Raw genomic sequence first — 15907 nt, 5'->3', positions numbered from 1 at the left:
TTACCAGTGTTAAGATTAAAGCATTCTCACTAAAGCTCAAGTAATAATGGGGAGACCCTTTGAGTCCAAGGTCTATAAGCTTGACATGGCCAATTCTACCAATAAACATGCTTCAGAAAAAGACAAAAAGAGCTGTAAGTACAATTGTAACTATCTTGAGAAATATTTGCTGCCTGGTTGGAATTATTTTAAAAGATAGTCATCCCAGCTCCAATGTAGTATGGGTCTTTGTCTTTTCTGTTCCATCTTCATGTTCCCAGTAACCAGCACAAGAAAGTACTTAAAAATAGTATTGGAATTAATCTTGTCAGTGAAGCAACTAAAGACCAGACCCATTTTTGTGCAGATAGACACATTTGACTGAATGTTCTTTCAGTCAAACAAATTAGTTACGTATTCTATCTGCCCACTTTCTGAGATAGTTTCCTATATGGGTAATATATTTAATTTCATTAGCTTTAAAATCATTGTCTAAACATCCTCTTTTTTTTTTGCCTCAAATATTGCAGGGAAATACATCTACCTCCTCCATTAGATTATAAGGGGTTTAGTTAAGGATAGAGGGAATTTCATATAAGGGTTATTTTTATTTGTAAGCACAAGGTGTCTGATTTTTCTCTTCATTTGACAATTAGGCACACACCCAGAATTAGTGCCAACTTCAAAGTGGGATTTTTTTTTCTTTCACATAGTAATCTGATGCAGGTAATTCAGCAGGGTGCAAAATAAAGTCATGTTTACTTGATCACTAGGCTTCTAATCATCTCCAGTAAAGATTCAAGGGGGGCGCAGTGGCTCACGCTTGTAATCCCAGCACTGTGGGAGGCCGAGGCAGGTGGATCACCTGAGGTCAGGAGTTGGAGACCATCCTGCTCAACATGGAAAAACCTCGTCTCTACTAAAAATACAAAACTAGCCAGGCGTGGTGGTACACGCCTGTAATCCCAGCTACTCGGGAAGCTGAGGCAGGAGAATCACTTGAACCAGGGAGGCGAAGGTTGCAGTGAGCCGAGATCATGCCATTGCATTCCAGCCTGGGCAATAAGAGAGAACCTCCATCTCAAAACAAACAAACAAACAAACATAAACAAACAAACACAATGGTTCTAGGAACAAGAAATGTGTGTTTTTTATCTCACAGAAATTTATTCTGAAAATTAAAGTAGTTGAACTCTATCAAAAGATGAAAAGTTGATTAAGTGAGTTAGGGGACTACCCCGATCTCTAAGGAAGACACTGTGACTAGCACACATTTGTCCTAACGTTTTTTTTTTTAGTTTTGTTTTTTTTTTTTTTGGCATGTGCCACCTTCAGAGATGGAATTCTAGTTTTATCCACCATGGACTGACCTAAGATGATACTTTTATTTCCTCACATTTAGCTTGAATTTCCACATAAATATTTCAGTGGTCATTTGATGTTTTCCTCTTTTATAATCATTTTCTCTTTTTTCTTCCTAGCAGTACTCCAAATTTCCCAGCTATAAAAATGAGTGGAATTGATTTCACTGCTAGTTTTATAATTGAATTGAAATTTTCTTAAGTTAATCAACTTTTTTTTTTTTTTTTTTTTTTTTTTTTTTTTTTTCCTGAGACGGAGTCTGGCTCTGTCGCCCAGGCTGGAGTGCAGTGGCCGGATCTCAACTCACTGCAAGCTCCGCCTCCCGGGTTTACGCCGTTCTGCTGCCTCAGCCTCCCGAGTAGCTGGGACTACAGGCACCCGCCACCTGAGGCCGAGACGGGCGGATCACGAGGTCAGGAGATCGAGACCATCCTGGCTAACACAGTTAATCAACTTTTTATCTTACTGGCAATAGCAATAAACTCAGACATGGGCACAAGACACAAAATAGGTTAATTCAAAGTCAGTGAAACTCAGTGGTGTTTGGCTATGGGAAAAAAAAGATTGTTTCTTCCTTATATGGACTTTGAAAAAAAATATGGAACTGCTGATATGCTGATAGTCATCTTGAGATCATGTGGAAGAGGTATGCTGAGAAAGAAGATGGTTCTGAGAAAGTATTGCTGAGAAATGGTGAGGATGGGGATGGGGAGATAGTGAGAAAGAAAGTCCTTTTGAGTCCTTTTTACAGCTGCATTGAGGCTATTTTCACTTCTAAAATCACCAGCTACTTAAGCCAGTTTCACATATGTATGTGTATATTGCAGGTGTCTAGGAACTTCAAGCCCCAGGCTCTCCTTATTGGGAATTTGTGGGTTTTATTTTCAACTCTTATGTTTTGCAACAGAAAGAAATAAATATGAGAGAGAACTTTAGTTTAATGTGAAACGAAAATAACTATTTCTTTATTTTGAACTGTATCCTCACGATGCTGCAATCTGTTGCTTTCTTCCTAATTTTTTCCAATAAATCTCTTAAAGACTTATTAGTATTCATTAGTATCTCAGAAATAAAACTTCAGAATGTTGGAAGAGTCAAATACATTAAATTGTCCCCCCAAATTTCCATCAAGTAAAGTGATAAAAATAAGGAATAAGATTTTTAAAGGTCTTATTCTCTTTCTTTTGTTATCCTTTAGAAAGATACTCATAGAGGACAAAATAGATATGTGTGTACAAATACACAAATTAGTCCAATTTGAAATAACTGAAAGAGCCTAGCAAAAGAAAGTGTGAATGAGATACAGAAAAATTTGCTGCCACAGCCAGCACTTTGCCATACTCAGCACTTTGCAGTCAATTTGAATACATCTGCATACGGAAAACAAAAATACTTAGATTAATTTAATTTATGAAATATATTCCTTTCTCAATTTTACAAATTTTTGCTTAAATACAAATTACAAAGCTTGTCAATAAAATAAAGTTAAAACAAAGATCATGGTCTAATGGAGTTTGTAATATGTCCATTTTGTATACAAGTAAGCTGTACAAAATGGGGCAAATCTGGAAAAGTGAAAACTGAAATAGTCACCAGTGCTGAATTATATATGTGGACTAGTAGTTCTGTTCTTAAAGAGGCAGCAACACAGAAAAGCTAACCTTTGTTTTTCTTAGACAATATCTGGTAGTGCTTAGGAAAACTCATTTTGGACATAGATAAAGCAGGGCTTAAATCTCTACTTTTGCTTTTTACATCTATGTGACCTCTCTGGTATTTTGCCATCTGTAAATTGGAAATAAAAATGGCATTTCCCATGTTGGTTTGTTGAGGAGATTAAAAGAGACAATTCACAGAAAGTGGTTGCATCAAACACTGAATGAAGATTTAGAAGCATATCTTGGTGACTATGAATTATTAGGCTCAAAATTACAGAAAGATGTCAAAGGAAAGACCATCTGTGAAAGCAAAGCAAATGTGAACAGATAATTCCATCCATTTGCTAATTCATTGTATGTATATTTATTGATTAAGACCATGGGATCTAGAGATATTCTGTCTGAATTTAAATCTCAATTCTTCTACCAAATCTTATTTTATTATGAAATGTATCATACATACAAAAATATATAAACTGTTTATTGTACACATACAAACATACAGGTAAAAAGTATTAATAAACAACTAATGAAAAGAATAACATTAGCAACTGTGATCCATCAATCAGATTACATATGACAGCATACCAGTATATATTCTCTCTGTGCCCCTCTCTAATTATATAGCTCATCTCCCTCCTCAGAGGTAATGAATAACCTAATTTTATATATTTCTTTTCTTTCCTTTATGGTTTTGCCTCTAACATGTCAATTATGTATTATAGTCTATCTATCCTTCTATCCTTCTATCTATCTATCTATCTATCTATCTATCTATCTATCTATCTATCTATCTACCTACCTACCTACCTACCTACCTACCTACATTTCTATTTATATATCCCCTCCAATATGTTGATTATATATTAGTATACCTAATCACTATATTATTCATTGTTTCTACTTTGAAATTTATGTAATAGTGTATGTAGTTTATTAAAGTTTTGATGTACTTTTATTTTTGAGTTTTATTCTTGTAGATCTATGAATGAAGCCATATTTCATTCATTTTGCTGGTATATAATATTTCTGTGTATTAACAAAATTGTATTTTATTTGTCTATTCTACAGTTGATAGGCATTACTTTTTTTGTTTTTAGCTATTATAAGCAATTATAAACAATGCTGCTGTGAATATTCAAGCACATATCTCCTGGACACATGGGCAAAAGTTTCTCTAAGGTCTACTTGGTGGTAGAATCACTATGTCAGATATACTAGTTAATGCCCAAACTATGCCATATTAGTTGTAACAAATGACTTTTCATATTCTCAGTGTATAAAAGTCTTATTTGCCCTAGCCTCACCAATACCTGATCTTGCTGGACTTGATTTATTTATATTTTTGATGGTGTAGGAGAGTAGAAGGTGGAGCAATGAGTTAAGTATGAAATAATACCCCAATGTAATTTTATTTTCATTTCCTAACAACTAATGTGGTTGACCATCTTTTAATATTCTCTTAGTCATCTGTGTTTCCTCTTCTGTGAAATACCTATTACTATCTCTGTTCTTCTACCAGCAAAAATCAGCTGTTTTCTTCTAAGTTTTGTGGCACTTTGCACTACACATGCAAACCCAGTCAAGAAGCCATGGCAAGCCCCCTTGCACAATTCTGGGGTTCCTTTTGTATATCTCCCCTTTTCCTGTAACCATCCTTAACTTCCAGCTCACCTGTTAGTCCTGAACCCAATCTCCGATTTCTCAGTTTGTGTGCCTCTTCCTGCATCACAGTAGGAAAAGTGAGACTTACCTACATGTTTCCCTTTTTCTTTGTCAAGGACCACAGGGATTATATTTCTGCTTCTCCTATACTTGTTGTCCAATGGCAGAAAATAGTCATTTGGTTTAGTTTTACAGTTGTTTGTTAAGAGATGGTAAGTTCAATACTCATTCCTTTATTATGGTTGGACATGGAATTCCTAAATTTCAATTTTAAGTATTTTCAAATTTGTACTATGATTTCTTCTTTGGCTTATGAGTTTCTTAAATTTTTCTGAAATTTTCAAACGTGGGGTTTTTAAAAATTCTTTTTGTTGTTAAGTTCTAACTTCATAGTATTATTATTTTTTAATATGGTCTTTACTGTAGCGATCCTTTTGAATTTTATGAAGTTAGCACAAGGGTAGAAGACATAGTCAATTTCCTCAAGTGCTTGAGAAGAATATGCATTTTCCATTTTAAGTGTAATATTCTATTCCATCCCATAGATCAAAGTTTTTATTATACTCTTAAGAACTTCACTAATCTTACTAGACTTGCTATTTAAAGTACCATTTATAGAGACATGTTAAAATATCTTACTATGTGGGTGAATGTTCTACTTTTTCTTTATAGGTCTATTAACCTTTTCCTTAGTATAATCCAAGGCAATAATATTAGGTCCATGTGAGTTTTAAATTGTTCTTGTGGAGTTTGGGAACTGGATATTTATTAGAGATCAACACCTGTAAAGAGAGAGAGAGAGGAAAAAGGATTGTTCAAAGAAAAAACTCAAATTGCAATGCAGGACCAACAAAGCCTAGAAGAAGCTGGCAACAAGCATTTCCTTCAGAGTATCCTATATCAGACTAAAATGGCCAAGCCTTTGAGCACCACCTTGTTCAGTCATCAAATGCAGGCTGCCCTGAGAAGAGAGTAGCTGTTTATATCTGAGGTACACAGGCCACTGAATGATCTCCACTGACTGCACTTCCCACCAACAGGCAGCAAGTCCCTCTTTGCTGTGGGGTCTGGGGCGTCTGCCTCTGTGTTCTTGTCACTGTGCAGTCAAAATCACTTCTCCATGTATTTTTGAGAAGCAATTTCTTCTCCAAGACTCATGTGGGTTTTCTTTCTGAGGAGAAACTTAGGAGAGAGAGGTATGTTGGGAAAAACTACAGCTTCCACAGCTTCAGTGAATCTGGTTTCTGGACTGCAGTGGATATTCATTGTTTCCTCTCTTCACCATCCATTCTAGATTCACCTTGCCCTCAGCTACCACCTCTGTTGACCTCATTGCCTTACCTGGTAGAGGTTGCTCAGACCTTATTTTTGAGGTTTCCAAACCCCCGGTCACCATGTCCTTCTTAGGGTTGTTGAATGTCTCCATTTATAGTCACAAATGCATAGGAGAGTAGCAGGAGACAAACATGTGGATCACCTTGCTTTTTTACTCTATTCTTTCCAATTGGGTAACAATATGTCTACTTCCTCCTAATGATCCCATCTACCACCCCTTCACGACAATGACTATTTGCCTGTCGGTCCCTGGACACAAGGAGTTTGTAGTGCTTGAATAAAAGCAACCATAGCTTTTATTCAGTCGAACTCTTACTGTGTTTGCAGGTAACAGTGCATCTCTGTTGGGTACCAAGATCTTCAATCCCATTGATCCCTCACTTTGGAGAAGCAGAGTCAATATATGGAAGCAATGGAAATTAGAGCCACGTTGTCTTCTACCCTTGCTTTTTGGATCCATGCATTCATTTTTTCAACTGAGTTCACAGCTCTGTACAAATATCTTCATTTCATGCATATACTGCATCCTGGAGGATAGTATCTGGAGGATAACATTTATGCTTACAGAGTTTTACTCCTAAACTAGTGCTTCAGCTGTTTCTTCAGCAGCTTGTTAAAATTTATTATCAGTTTAGGGCAATGCAGTCAGGGAATCCATGGTCATGAGCTCACCCCACACCTCCTTGGCAGTGAACAATGAATACCCTGGTCCAATGCAATGTTATAACAAATATAACTGGACCAAATATCTTTTTTTTTTTAAATGGGGTCTCAGCCACCTAGGTTGGAGTACAGTGATGTGATCTCGGCTCACTGGAATCACCGTCTCCCGGGTTCAAGCGGCTCTCCTGTCTCAGCCTCCAGAGTAGCTGGGATTACAGACACACACAATCATGCCTGGCTAATTTTTTTTTCTTTTTTGTATTTTAGTAGAGACAGGCTTTCACCATGTTGGCCAGGCTGATCTTGAACTCCTGACCTCAGGTGATCCACCCACCTTGGCCTCCTAAAGTGCTAGGATTACAGGCGTGAGCCACCGCTCCTGGCCTGGAGCAAATATCTTTAAGCCCTCAGATAGTAGTGCTGGTTGAGGTCTTTCATGCAGGAACAGAAAATCTATACTTGGAACATGTCTACTTCTACAAATCATTGACAGCTCCATTATGTACATACCCCCAGTGAAGTCAATTTGCTCCAAGATGTACATGAGTCTCCTTGAGTCTGAAGATTCAGCATTAGTCTCTGTTTTGGCAGTTTGGACATTTACCAACAGCTATAACTAAACCAGTCTTGGTAATCACAAGTTCAAATTGTTTTGTCTTTGAAAAGCTCTCATCTCTTATACTTTGGGCACATTCATTCACATGCCCATTGGGTTAGTTACTGGTGGAGGAACCTACAACAAAAATTGGTTGATGCCAACAGACTAGGGTAATTTTTCTACTTGGTTGTTTAGTACCTGTTTCATTTTACATCTGGAAGGTGTAGATACATAATATTATACTATATTATATATAATATTTTATATATATATTATATATAGCTGAATAACCAGGTGCAGTGGCCAATACTCCGCCCATTGAGAACATATCCCCTCAGCACCCCTTGAAGGCCACCCTTAAGTGGGGCTCAGTGCTGCCATCATTCATTTCAACTTGCAACCACATATTAAGACAATTGAAGACCAATGAAAGACAGTTAAAGATGAATATGAATTATTTTCCTCTTCTATCATCAGTAGCAAGGGGTTCTCATGTAGTCATAGACATTAACTGAGGGAAGCAGCAGTGGTACAGAAGTTGTGGGTCTGGGTTACCTGATCATAACGTTTGCTTGGGCCTTCTAATCCTACTTATGCTTAATCTTGAATGTGTCACTTCCATTTTACAGTGGCTTGTTGCTTGGCCTGAACTTTTCAGTTGTAGGGTTTGCTGGTTCTGGGCACACAGGCCGATGGTCTGAAATTCCAACTTTATCAGTGCTCAGTAGCAGGCCAAGGGTTGGTCTTTTCTCAATGTGTATATAGTTCTTTACCACATATAGCATAGCCTTACTCTAGTCTCCTTTGACATGAGATGTTCTTCTCCTACTGGACTCTGCCACAGAATTGATACATTTAGTTGCCCCTCGGATGTCATCAACACCACAGAGTCTGCTGGATTTTATGGATTAAGCAGCAGAATATTTAATTACAATTTAGACTGTTGCACGGCTGTTTCTGGTTTGGGGCCCTGCTATAGTTTGCTTTTTGGATCCATGCATTCTTCCCACTGGGGACACTGCCCTACAAATACTTTTGTTTCACCCATACACTGCATCCTGGAGGATGGTACCCTGTTTTTGCTGTAGTTTGGATGTTTATCCCCTCCAAATCTCAGGCTGAAATTTGATTCCCAGTGTTAGAGGTGGAACTTAATGGGAGGTATTTGGGTCACAGGTGTATATCCCTCATGAATAGATTAATATTCTCCCTGGGTGAGAAGTGAGTGAGTTCTTGCTATATTCTTGTATACAAATCCTTTGTTTTATGCATGTATTATAAATATCTTGTTCACATCTTTGAATGCAAAGATAATGAAGAAGGAGATGCAGATGTTGAGAAACATATTACAGTGTCTTGCTTATATTACAAGATAATGATGTTGGCATTTATGAAAAGCTGTGACTTACTGGATCTACAAGCTTTGGAAAATGATTTATAAAGCTGAGCAGGGGTAATAAGAAGCAGCTTTAGAAACCTGATGTTATCTATTTTCTTCCTGCTTTCTCTCTCTTTTCTTAGTTTTCAAACTTAGTTACCAGTATACTTTTGTTGAAATTTACAAATTCACATGCATTTATAAGAAATGCACAAAGTGATCCCATGTAATCTTTACCCAATTCCCTCAAAAGGTGACATTTGCAAAACTATGCTACAATATCACCACTAGGATATTGTCATTGATACAATTCATCAATGTTACTCAGGATTTCCCCACTTTTACTTGTATTCGGGTGTGTGTGTGTGTGTGTGTGTGTGTGTGTGTGTGTGTGTGTTTGGTTCTACGCAATTTTACCATGTGTTGGTTTCCGTATCCCCCATCACAGTCAAGATTTGGAACAGTTCCATCACCACAAAGCTTCCTCATATTACTCCTCATGACCATGTCTACCTCCCACCCGTGTCTACCTCCCATTCCTAACCAATGGCAACCACTAATATGATCTCTATATGTAAAATTTTCTAATTTCAATAATGCTGCATAAGTGCTACTATTCAGTATATAACTTTTGAAATTGGCTTTTTCCATTCAACATACTATCTGGAGAATTATCCTAGTTCTAGTTTGTATCAATAGCTTGTTCCTTTATAGTATTGATTAGTATTCCAGGATATGAATGTACCATAATTTGACAAAACCATTCTATTTAAAGACATCTGCATAGTTTTCAATTTTTTACTATTATGAATAAAGCTACTGTGAACATCAGTGCACAATCTTACATTTGTTGTAAATTATCTGTAAAGTGACAGGTAATTTTCTGGAATAAATACCCAAAAGTGCAATTGCTAGGTCATATGGTAAGGGAATGTTTAATTTTATAAGGATATAATCTGTTTTTCAATGTGTCATATCAACTTATATTCTCACCAGTAATGTATCATGGATCTAGTTTCTTTTATTTTCATTTTAATTTTAGTTAACATGTAATAGTTGTTTATGTTTATGAGATACACAATAATATTTTAATATATGTATACAAAGTTTAATGATCAAATCAGTAACATTCTCGACAATTTTTGGTGCTTCACTATTTTTTATTTTAGTCATTCTAACAGGTGTGTACTGGGTGATTTTAATTGGCAAGTTTGCTAATAACTAATTATATTGAACCTCTTTTCCTATGCTTATTTATCATATTGCTCTTCTGGGTAATATTTCTCCAAGTCCTTTTTCCACGTTCTAATTGGAATATTTGATTTTTTTAACTGTTCAGTTTTATTTAAATTTAATTAACTTCATTTTTAGCATAGTTTTAGGTTCACAGCAAAATTAAGTGGATTGTATGTACAGAAAGTTCCCATATAACCCTGTCCCACATACTCACAGCCTCCCCCACAATTGAAATCTTGCACCACAGTAGAACATTTGAAACAATAAATGAACATACACTGACACATTATAATCACCCGAAGTCCACAATTTACCTTAGGGTTCACTTATGATGTGGAACACTCTAAGGGTTTGCACAAAAGTATAATGACATGCATCCATGATTTGTAGTATCAGGCAGAATAGTTTCACTTCCCCAAAATTCCTCTGTGTTCTTTCTATTTAACCATCCTTCTCCCTAACCTTGGGTCCTCACTCATCTTTTTACTGTATCTATAGCTTTCATTTCCATAATACTCTAATATATTGATGAAATTGTGCAATGTGTAGCATTATTGAATCATTTCATCTTAATAATATGCATTTAAGGTTCCTCCATGATTTTTATAGCTTAATATCTCATGTATTTTTAACTCAAAATAATATTCCATTGACTGGATGTACCACAGTTTATTTATCCATTCAGTTACTGAAGGACATCTTGGTTGCTGCTAGGTTTAAAAAAATCACCAACAAAACTGGCTGCTATAAACATCTTTATGCAAGTTTTTGTGTAGATATGATTCCAATAAATTTGGATAAATACAAAGGACTACAATTTCTGGGTTATATGGGAAGACTCTGATTCATTCTGTAAGAAACCACTAAACTATCTTCCAAAGTGGTTGTACCATTTTGTTCACACCAGCAATAAGTGGAAGTTCCTGTTGTTCCTACATCCTTGCCAGAATTTGGTGCTGTTGCTGTTTCAGATTTTGGCCTTTCTGATATGTATGTAGTGGTAACATATTGTTTGCAATTCCCTAACATCATATGATGTTGAACATTTCTTTCTATGCTTATTTGCTATCTGTGTATCTGGGTGAAGTATCTGTACAGACCTTTTTGCCCATTTTTGCCCATTTGATTGTTTTCTTATTGTCAAGTTTTAAGAGTGCTTTGTACATTTTGTATAAACGTCCTTTATGTTTTGCAAATAATTTCTCCCAGTATGTGTCATTGTGTCCAGAATTGGTTCCTTCTGGTGGGTTCTTGGTACTTTCTCCCAATATGTGTCATTGTGTCTGGAATTGGTTCTTTCTGGTGGGTTCTTGGTCTTGCTGACTTCAAGAATGAAGCCACGGACCCTCGTGGCGAATGCTACAGTTCTTAAAGATGGTGTGTCCGGAGTTTGTTCTTTCAGATGTGTCCGGAGTTTCTTCCTTCCTCTGGGTTCGTGGTCTTGCTGAGTTCAGAAGTGAAGGCGCAGACCTTTGCAGTGAGTGTTACAGCTATTCAAGATGGTGTGTCTGGAGTTTGTTCCTTCAGATATTCAGATGTGTCCAGAGTTTCTTCCTTCTGGTGGGTTCATGGTCTCGCTGACTTCAGGAATGAAGCCACAGACCTTCACAGTGAGTGTTACAGCTCTTAAAGGTGGCGCGTCTAGAGTTGTTTGTTCCTCCCAATGGGTTCGAGGTCTGGCTGACTTCAAGAATGAAACCACAGACCCTCGCAGTGAGTGTTAAAGCTCATAAAGGTAGTGCAGACCCAAAGAGTGAACAGTGGCAAGATTTATTGTGAAGAGTGAAAGAATAAAGCTTCCACAGCATGGATGGGGGGACGTAACCAGGTTACTGCTGCTGGCTGGGATGGCCAACTTTTATTCATTTATTTGTCCCTGCCTAGGTCCTGCTGATTGGTCCATTTTACAGAGTGCGGATTGGTCCGTTTTACAGAGTGCTGATTGGTGCATTTACAAACCTTTAGCTAGACAGAGAGCGCTGATTGCTACATTTACAATCCTCTAGCTAGACAGAAAAGTTCTTCAAGTCCCCACTCCATCCAGGAAGTACAGCTGACTTCACCTCTCAATCCCCCCTCTAAACAGGACAGCCAACTGCTGTTGGGAATTGGGCAGTGACTGCTCTAGCTACTTCCTGCTGGACAGGGGCAAAGAAGGGGCCCTGCAGTTGTAGTTTCCTCCAGAGGGGAAGTCTTTAGGCCAGTGAAAGGGCCAGTGGGTCAGTCCAGGGGTCCTTGGTAGAAGTTGTTAGTTGAGCTCATTTGGGGCTCCATTTGTAAGACCATCTATAGCTTGGTGGCCTCGATCCTAGAGGAAAAAAATTTGACAAGGAGGTTAAAAATACAGGGCCCGAAGGTGAGTAATAGCAAGAGGGCTGCCACAGGACCTAGAAAGGGGAGAAGCCATGTTGCCCAACTCCAGAGGTTGGGATAAGAGTTTGAAAGGCATTGTCTGATTTCAGAAGCCTTTTCCTATAAATGCCAGGAGGCATCTCTTACTATCCCTGACTGGTTAGTGTAAAAACAACACTCTTCCCCTAAGGAGGTGCAGAGTCCTCCTTTCTCAGCAGTGAGGAGGTCTAGGCCTCAGTGGTTTTGGAGAGTCACTACTGCCAAAGAGTCTATTTGGGATTGTAGAGTAAGGATAGATTTCATTATTTCTTGCAAACTGTCTGTGAAATCCTTTGAGAGTGTGTGGTAGTAGGATAATTAAGTAGATAAACTGGCTATTCCGGTTCCTGTAGCAGTAGCCATTCCTAACCCTATAAGTAGGGGTATTGCTTGTACGGCTCTGTGCTGACGGACTTGAACTTTGAGGGGTACTGATAAGGTCTGATTTCCTGGGGCAATGTTAATGTTGGGACTTAGAAAGACTAAGGTGCAGGTGCCTGTCCAGTTAGTGGGGAGGCAGATATAGGTTGACGTTCCACATAAGAAGAATATACCTTGGCTGGGTAGACAGAACTGCTTGTGTATGTTAAAAAGGTGTGTGCGTTTGTTGTTTTAATTTTCCCATACTCCTAGAGTACTTGCCAAGGTAGCTCCGGTGAGCGGCTGGAAAGGATTGTTCGGAGTAAACTGAGTGGCTCACTGTGTTCTACTTTCCCATTGGAGAAAGAATTGTTTTGTATCTACTAGGAACCATTCGAGAGAGCTACTGAAAGAGAGGATGAGAAGGCATTCAATAGTGGTGAGGGTGCTGCTGCAGTGGGTCCAGGGGTGAATGGTCATGCAGGGAGTATGTTTGCCATTACAAAACCCCGACTATTTGTTAAGCAGGGAGGAGGTGATGATTTTTGGAGGCCCTGAGAAATGGACAAGCCGTCTGAATGGAGTTGTTTGGGTAACTCGGAAGTTATTATGATCAGTTGGGGCTTGAAGTTGTAGGATGTAATTACACTGACGGGGTACTGGTTTAACAGAGAGTGGGTTGAGTTGAGAGTCTTGTAGAGGTAATTAGGAGCTAGTGGAAAGGGAGGGGAGTGATTGTATAAGGTATCCAAGGAAGCAGGAGGGGTAGATAGGCAAAGAGTAAATAGGAAGGTAAAGAGGGTGCTCTGGAAGATGAGATCATTTTATCCAGGCTGAGTTAAAGGTAGGAGTAAATTGCTGTCAGGAGGAAGGAGGATAGAAAGAAGGTTGATGTGATTAGGATTTTCATTCCAGCAGGAGCTACAGTATATAGTCCTATCACAAAGAATATGGTTAGTATGCTGCTTAATAATATGGTGAAATAGTAAAAGGATTCCATTAAAGGGGCAAGAAGAGGTGTTAAAGATTATGTAGGTCACTTATCTTTTTTAAGGAGCAAGGGGTTTTTCCTCAGGATGAGTGGTAGGAACCTTTTTAATCTGGGATGTTTCCTTCCAAAATAGGAGATGCAAGTTCTCCAACAGTTCGCAGGTGTATTGAGGCTGGTCTGGCAGATCTTGGGACTCCTGAGCTGGCAGTCCCACAGGTTCCTCAGGGGGTGTCCAAAATTTAACTCGGGTGTGGTGAATCCAAGATTCCACTCCTGCCACCTTAACTGCAGTGGGGGTAGAGAGGATTATCAAGTATGGTCCTTCCCACAAAGAATCCATAGATGGGGAGGTAGAGGGGAGAGATTTGACCAACACTAGATCTCCTGGTTGAAACAACTCTGTTCCCTTTACTCTGTGACATCCTTCAGGTAGGTTTTTAAGGTTTCATTGATATTTTGCCAAGGAAGTTATATCTTTGACCAAGCTGGCCATTTCCTGATCAAGTAGGAGGTGATTTGTGAGAAAAGGTTGTCCATATAGCATTTCATATGGACTGAGCCCCATTTTGTGAGGAGAATTTTGGATTTTCAACAAGGCCATGCGCAAAAGAGTAGGCCACAGGAGATGAGTTTTTTGTGTTAGTTTCCTTAAGTGCTTCTTGAGTGTTTCATTTGCCTTCTCGACCTTCCCTGAGTATTGTGGCCTTCAAGTGCAGTGAAGATGATATTGTATTCCTAGCACCCTGGAAATACCCTGAGTTATCATGGCTTTAAAAGCTGGACCATTGTCACTCTGTAAGCTTTGGGGAAGCCCAAATCTAGGAATTATTTCATGAATTAGGACTTCAATCACTTCCTGAGTCTTCTCTGTCTTGCAGGGGAAAGCTTCTATCCAATTTGTAAAGGTATCAACACAGACCAAAACGTATTGAAATCCCTTTGACTTAGGCATATGGGTGAAGTCTAACTTCCAGTCCTCTCCATGATAGTGACCTATTCTTTGTTCTCCCAAAAGAGGCCTTATGATGGACCAAAGGACTATTCCTTTGGCACACCTCACAGACTTCGACTACCTGTCGGATGGTCCAGAGGAGATTTGGCCCTGTAAGTAGGGATTTGGCCATTTGATGAGTGTTTTCAACACCTATATGAAAAGTTTGGTGGAAGGTTTTAAGTATTTTCCACTGTCTGGCTTCAGGTATAAGTACCTTTCCTTCTTCTGTCATTAACCACCCAAAGGGGAGAAAACTATGCCTCCATGAATGTCCCCATTCTGTTTCAGTTGGGGAATAGTGGGGCTTAATCTCTTGGAGGGGGTTGGTCCATACCAAGGGTCCTTCCATAAGTATTTCTAATGGGAGGTTCCACTTGGCAGCAATTTTGGCCTCAGCATCTGCCCGATGGTTTCCTTCTGCCTTTTCTCCTTCACCTTTCTGATGGTTTTGGCAGTGTAAGACTGCCACCTCCTTGGGTTTTTGCACTGTGTGCAATATCATGTCTACTCATTTCCTTGATGTTGTCAAAACTCAATGGTTTTATTTTTAATAAATTCTAGTGTATTGATTCTTTCTTTAATGGATCATGCCTTTGGTTCTGAATCTAAAATGTTATTGCCATACCCAAGGTCATCTTGGTTTTCTCCTGTGTTATCTTCTAGGAGTTTATGGTTTTATACGTAGATTTATAAACCATTTTGGGTTAATTGTGGGGTAATATCTATGTCTGTAGCTTTTTTTCCTGTTTTTTGTTTTGTTTTGTTTTGTTTTGTTTGCATATAGATATCCGATCACTTTAGCAATATTTGTTGAAAACTATCTTTGTGCCATTTTAATACCTTTGCTCCCTTGTCAAAGATCTATTTCACCTGTGCACTGTATTTATGTGGGTTTTTTTCTGGGCTCTCTGTTCTGTTCCACTGATCTGCGTGTTTATTATTTTATCATCATCACACTGCCTTGGTTACTGTAGCTTTATATCAAGTTTTGAAGTCATGTAGTGTCAGTCCTCTGACTTTCTTCTTCACAAATGTTAATTTAGAAATTCTGGGTCTCTTGCTTCTCCGGATAAATTTTAGAATCAGTTTGTCAACACACATTAAATAATTTGCTGGCATTTTGATTAGGCTAACCTTGAATCTATAGACCAAATTGAGTCTTTCTAGCCATGAACGTTGGAGTATATCTCCATTTGTTTACGTTTTTTTATTTCTTTCACCAGAGTTTTATGATTTTTCTCTTATAGATTATGTTTTTTTTTTTTGTTTTTTTTTTTGTTTTTTTTGTTTGTTTGTT

General features: G+C 38.3%; 2 long non-coding RNA genes across 3 annotated transcripts in view; one reads left to right on the top strand and one right to left on the bottom strand.

The window, feature by feature from the left end:
- Nucleotides 1-15907, top strand: part of LOC105466941 (uncharacterized) — a 180102-nt gene that overhangs the window by 89873 nt on the left and 74322 nt on the right. The gene's annotated exons all lie outside the window — the stretch shown is intronic.
- Nucleotides 11616-15907, bottom strand: part of LOC105466943 (uncharacterized) — a 124061-nt gene continuing 119769 nt past the window's right edge. For both annotated transcript variants that reach the window (XR_011624614.1, XR_011624615.1), the window contains one exon: nucleotides 11616-13901. This is a non-coding gene — a long non-coding RNA (uncharacterized lncRNA). The remainder of the gene's footprint in view (nucleotides 13902-15907) is intronic.

This window comes from Macaca nemestrina, chromosome 6 (genome assembly GCF_043159975.1).
Source record: "Macaca nemestrina isolate mMacNem1 chromosome 6, mMacNem.hap1, whole genome shotgun sequence".
Lineage (NCBI taxonomy): Eukaryota > Metazoa > Chordata > Mammalia > Primates > Cercopithecidae > Macaca > Macaca nemestrina.
The sequence above is the reverse complement of the archived record's forward strand: the minus strand, read 5'-3'. Positions and strand labels throughout refer to the sequence as shown.